Source organism: Dermacentor andersoni, chromosome 4, assembly GCF_023375885.2.
Source record: "Dermacentor andersoni chromosome 4, qqDerAnde1_hic_scaffold, whole genome shotgun sequence".
In the NCBI taxonomy this organism is placed as follows: domain Eukaryota; kingdom Metazoa; phylum Arthropoda; class Arachnida; order Ixodida; family Ixodidae; genus Dermacentor; species Dermacentor andersoni.
In genome coordinates this window covers 156,411,993-156,417,927 of record NC_092817.1, presented here as the reverse complement: position 1 = coordinate 156,417,927, position 5,935 = coordinate 156,411,993, and the positions used below count along the sequence as shown (strand labels likewise).

Here is a 5,935-nt window from a genome sequence, read left to right as displayed (position 1 = left end):
ACAATATTCCCTAATGCAAAATTTGAGCGCGGCTCTGTGCGCGTTTTCATTTCGCGTGTCAATATGTTGTATTACGATTATATAGGTACGCAGTTTACATTAGGAAGAGAACGGTGTGAGTAGAGGGTTTTGTTCGCGCACCGACGACGCGCGCTACTCTGGCTCCACATCGTAGCCACCTGCGCATGTCTTGCGCTGCTGTAAGTGATTTAACTTACAGCAGTTATTTACAGCAGTTATTAAACTTACTTTATTTATTTAACTACGCTCTTCACAACAACACCCAGTGGAGCATCAGATCAAGCCTTACTGATGGCCGCCCGCCATCACCCTTTTCAGGAGCAGTTATTCCCGTTACACACGCTGGTACCGCGGACTGACAACGCCGCGGACGAGCGTAGCGCTCCCCACCTCACGCTATCCTTCCCCCCTCGCCCCTCAAAGCGCAGATTGCCCACGTAGCTGCGATGGCCATGGCCGCCGGCACATCAGCGCATGCGCCGGCCGCCTCCTCTCCACTCATTCTATTCCTTATGCTTTCAATGTAGTGTACTTCCACATTCCTCCTCGTACGCTCTTCTGTCATAGAGAAAGAAAAAGACTAAGAGCGGACACTCCGAGAAATCTGGCCTCAGGAACTACGTCACGGCTACGTAACGAACTAATGCTCTCATCAAACGCCAGGGGACGCAGGCGCAAAAAAAGAAAATTTTGTAATGAATTCTGCTCAGTCACTTTACAAAATAATAATTATACACCCAAATTTGGCGTGTTTTTTATACATAAAAACAGAATTTATCGAAGACACCTTCCGTGCTTTTTGTTCTTCATTCGTACTGCCATCAACACCAATCACCATTCGTCCATCGAGCAGAAATCAACGACACCAGTGGCGTGCCAGCGGGAACGTCTAACGTCTCGTGAGCGTCGGCTGCGGCGGTGTTCTTGTGTGTGAGAAAGGTGAGTCACGTTTTTAAGCGAAGCTTGGAGTAATTGACTTGTGAGCGCGATGAGGTTCGCTAAAAAAAGCAGTTTGCGGCTCTATATGAGGCGGCTAGACGCGAACAATGCGAAAAGCATGCCCCCTCAAGAAACGCGTAGCAAGAGGGCTGTACTAGCTGTACTTTCTTGCTATCCCCACCGAGAACGGCATAATCTTTGTTGGTTGCGTTCCGTGAAAATAATCAAACGACGCGAAGTTGCCATTAACTTGCACCGGTTCACGGCTGTGCACTGCGCTGCGACTCGCAGCTTGTCAGACGCCATCGAGACGCTGCGTCTCGGTTTGCGAGGGTAAACCGTTCTTATCGCTGTTTGCGATAACCGCGGTATCGGCGTTTCATTTCGGCGAATAGTTAGTGTTCAAAAACGCTCAAGGTCAATATCGGGAATTGCGCATTTCAGGAAAATTCCGGTTCCGAGAAAATTGAATTCCTAACCTGCGCTTATATGACCGCGTGACGGTTGACGGTGCATTCGTTAGCTCGTTCTAGAGGCTGACGAACGCTGGAAAGAACATAATAGACGCCACGCCGATTCAGACTGAAAAATGGCGTTCCGGGGACGGGCGCTACCTAAATAAAGAAAAGCAGGACGTTAGGCACGCTGTAGCCAAGCTTTGCTTGCTCGTTTCCCGTATAGAGTAAGGGCTCCTGAATATTTTAGTAATATTGCTTGAAAACAATCGCATGTGACATAAACAGCGAGCGTAGCTTATTGCGTTTTGTACTGCAGTGAGCTGTGTATCTACGGCGCACGGACGGACGGGGGTGTATACGTCCGTGCGGATTGTTTATACAGAAAAGTAACGATGGGAAAAATTTCCCAATGACTACTGCATGTACTTATTGCGGCGGCCGTGTTGGGAAGTACTGCGCATTCATGTAACTTTCGGTTCCTTATTATTTTTTCGTGGCGGAATACATTGCACAACGTATTGTCGCGTAGGCGTGGCGTGGCGTACATTTGAACAAAGGCCTCGTATTTGGACGTTTTGAAATGATCTTTACCACGCTTATGTGAGCTGCTATTTTGCCTCCCAATGCACTCCCTATACTGAGTACATACAGGGGTGTTCAAAAGTTCACAGGCCGCGATGCCATGAGATTACATATGATGTACAGGGGTGTTCAAAAGTTCACAAGTCGCGATGCCATGGGATTACATAGGATGACGGCCTGGGAACTTTTGGACACCTCTGTATGTGGTCTTAACATGTATTCTTGTATGTCTGACTTTTATGGGTCAGAGGTCAGAACGTGTCGGTGGTTTCATATTGTGCATCGGTTCGCTATTCATTCAAACATATTACTTCTACATATGTTTTTGGTAATTAACGAAGCGTGCACTTATTGACATTTTCAGAGCGTGCTGATGCCATGCCGTCCGGCGGTCCAAGTTACGGCAGCTACTGCTGTGTGTCGTGGTGCTTCAACAACGGCAAAACCCAGAAGAAGCCAGGAACGAGTTTCTTCCGCATACCACGGGACGGCAGGTGCGTTAAAGCTCCTGTATGGTTTGCATGTCTTCACGCTGACTGTTTGTCCTTACTCAGTAAGGGGCACAATACAAAAAGATCACTATTCAAGTAGTTCCGCTTTCCGCTGATAGTTCATTGCCAATGCAGGATGACAGCATGGATGCAGTACGCTGGAAGAGACGATCTTCTGAGTAAGCCGGGCAGCGTATTGTACGCGACCTACAGAGTTTGCAGCGACCATTTCACGGCTGAAAGTTTCATGGACCCTGGGCATACAAGGCTTACAAAAATGGCTGTGCCGAGTGTGCACCCAGTTGCACCTTGTAAGTAGTTGACAAAAACTCGATTCTATGCAATAGAAGCAGTGGCGACAAATAATTTCGAAGGTGTTGGCAGCCGATGGACGAACCTCGCTGTGGGAGCAGTATCTCTTCGAAACTCCTAAATTCTCTGAATTGTGGGCTATTACCTTCCTTCCAGCTAGACATTTGCCATTTTTAATGCTGTTGGCCTGTCTAACTTGTTTTGAAAGACCTCTAAGGTCTATTGCACGTTTACTTGAGGTATGCGTGTACTTGTATATATACCTCACACCAATGTAACGTTGCGCTATTGATAATTCCACAGATCATAATTGCTTGCTTCTCAGTTGGTTGGTTCTCTACTCTTTTTTTCACTTGCCAAGCAATACGCTTGGAAGTGCTGTTTAATTTTTCCTATGTTACAAGCTTTGCAACTTGTACCAACTACACATATATGCAGGTTCTTTGAGCGTCGCTTCTACTAGTGACTGCCGTATGACTGCAGAAGCTGCACTACAAGGTGAGGATGAGGTTGTTTCTTTTTTAAACATGTTACTGACAAATCGTTGGTGTTTCGTTTCTTCAGGATCTGCGGAAGAGGCTTCAAACAGCGACCCCCACACATTGAGGTGCCCTGATGAGCAGGGTGAGTTCAGCGCTGAGATTGCTTCTTTTGCGCGAAATTGACTGCTTACCAAACCTCTGAAGTTGGCGACTCCCTTGTAGCTGGCAAAGGGGCATATGCTGATCTCGGCCTGCTGGAGGAAACCTTGACCAATCGTTCAGTTGTGACAGAAGGAACTTCTGTGATCGGTGAGTTTGATGTTGATTTCTGCGACAGATTGTATTGATACAGAGATTTCCGCAGGCACCTTGCAACTTTCTTCCGACAGCAGTGTCCGACGCGCTGAACAAGCTTCACAGGACACCCTAGAAGATGTGTCTGCCAACAGCTCCATGAATGAGTGCCCTACTGCAAATGGTAACTATGCCTTTATTGTAGCTGTCTTTCACGTGATACTTTATGTTCAGAACATTCTAAGCAAACTATCCTCAAAAGGACACTGTGTGTGCAACAACAAATTGTTAGAATGAGCTCTCAATGATGCTTTTAATTTTTCTAATTCTGTCACAACAGGAACGATGGAACATTTCTTTTCCAATTGTTCTGCGTGACTCATCAAGAAAGAGAATGTGTGTGCCACAATTTAGTGGTTACTTAAGGAATAAGAGCTTGGAAATTCAAAGGAAAAATTAATCGTTTAATCGACCACCAAATTGCCACCGCCAGCTGAGGGAAGCTTACGCACACCTGCATTCGCATCGTTATGAAATTATCGCGCATGGCTCTCCGATTGTACATCTGACACAGTCTGTAAGCACACAGCAAGGTTCTGTCTACTGATCCTTCCAAATGCCGCGCTCGTCCGTGTCTCTTCTTGAGTCGTCTCTTTGGCGCTTTAGTACATCAGTAACATGCACCAACTAGCCCAACAAAAACTTCTGCTGGAAGCAGAATGGAAGTGCATTAGGAACCTGCAACATAAATGGGCTCCTTTGGAAGCAGTGCAGACTATTAAGGAGCTATTAAATCATTCTTTGTATTGCCTGCATAGCTTGAAATTAGGATGTGTATAATTTAGGCTTCTATTTTCCCATGACTACATGATAAATCTCGGTTTATGAAGTTTTGTGGAAAGGGGTGCTGGGGGGGGGGGGGAAGTTGGGCATCTTGGTATCTTGGGTTTGAAAAATCGAGGAAAATGCTTGTGCGGAATTATTTGCTGTTCGCTTTTACATTGATTTCTTTTGTTCATTGCAGAGCTTTCCTGCGTGCCAACGACAAGTTGTGCATCAAAAATGTACAAGCAAACGATCAAACGTCTCCAAGCCAAAGTAGCAGCACAGCGGAAAACTATCAAAAGACTGCTGAGACAGCCTCACAAGTCACCGTCATCGACTACAAAGGCTCTTGGCATTATCCGACCATACGTCACCGAGGAGGTTTTTAAACTTCTTTCGACACATGTTCGCTTGAGGCCAAAAGGCAAAGGCAAGCGGTTTCCCGTTTGGTTGAAGAAATTCGCTCTACACCTAAACTTCCGTGGCCCGCGAGCATACCGTTTCTGGCTCCATATTTCTCTTTGCCCTCCCGGCGTTCATTAAGAAGGTGGCTAGCAAATGTAAAGATGACTCCAGGCACGATTCCTGGAATCATTTCTTCCATTGCAACAAATACTCAAGCTTGGAATGAACGTGACCGAGTGTGTGCTTTAGTTTTTGACGAGATAGCACTGAAAAAAAATTTGCATTATGATGTTGCACGGGACGTTGTCCATGGTTTCACAGGTGATGGCGCTCACCGCACTTCAACCATTGCTGACCGAGCAATGGTTGTTCTCCTTGCTGGTGTTTCGAAGAAGTGGGTTCAACCGGTTGCTTTTACTATAGGGCACACATCAACACCATCATCTGTTATGCATAACCTGCTGTTGTCACTCATTGTGGAGCTTAGATGCATTCATATTACAGTGAAAGCATTATTATGTGATCAGGGTAGTTCTAATGTCAGTCTCGCTAACCAACTAAGAGTGACTGCCGCAAAGCCTTTTTTTGACGTTGATGGTGAGCGGGTATATTTCATCTTTGATGTACCACATTTAATTAAAACAACACGCAATAATGTCCAAGCGCACAAGTTGTACATAGGGGATGAAATTGTTGACTGGTCACACATTGTAAGCCTTTACCAATCTTCGCATGAGTTGCGGTTGCGACTGGCTCCAAAGTTGACTGAACGGCACGTTCATCAGAAACCTTTTGCCAATATGAAGGTCAGCAGAGCAACGCAGGTCCTCAGTGCATCGGTATCCATTGCTATCACGGCATTGGTGTATGCAAACGTGCTGCCTGCCTCAGCCATCGCTACAGCACAATTTTGTGATCGTATGGACAGGATTTTCGATTCCCTGAACAGCTCGAGTAAAAAAAAAACTTCGCAAAAGCTCCGGCATGCAATCATCAAAGAGAATCCAGAACTGATTGACTTCCTTCAAGGCCAGCTTCCTTGGATTGCATCATGGAAGTTTGATGCCAGACGTCAACCACAAACCATTGTTGGTTGGCAGATTACAATTCAGGCCATTTGTCAACT

At 46.0% G+C, this 5,935-nt stretch overlaps 1 long non-coding RNA gene across 1 annotated transcript; it reads left to right on the top strand.

Moving 5' to 3' along the window:
* Positions 1 to 900: 900 nt before the first annotated feature.
* Positions 901 to 2,690, top strand: LOC140217159 (uncharacterized). Its single transcript, XR_011893667.1, has 3 exons — positions 901 to 960; positions 2,365 to 2,494; positions 2,627 to 2,690. It is a non-coding gene; the product is annotated as an uncharacterized lncRNA (long non-coding RNA).
* The last annotated feature ends 3,245 nt before the right edge of the window (positions 2,691 to 5,935 follow it).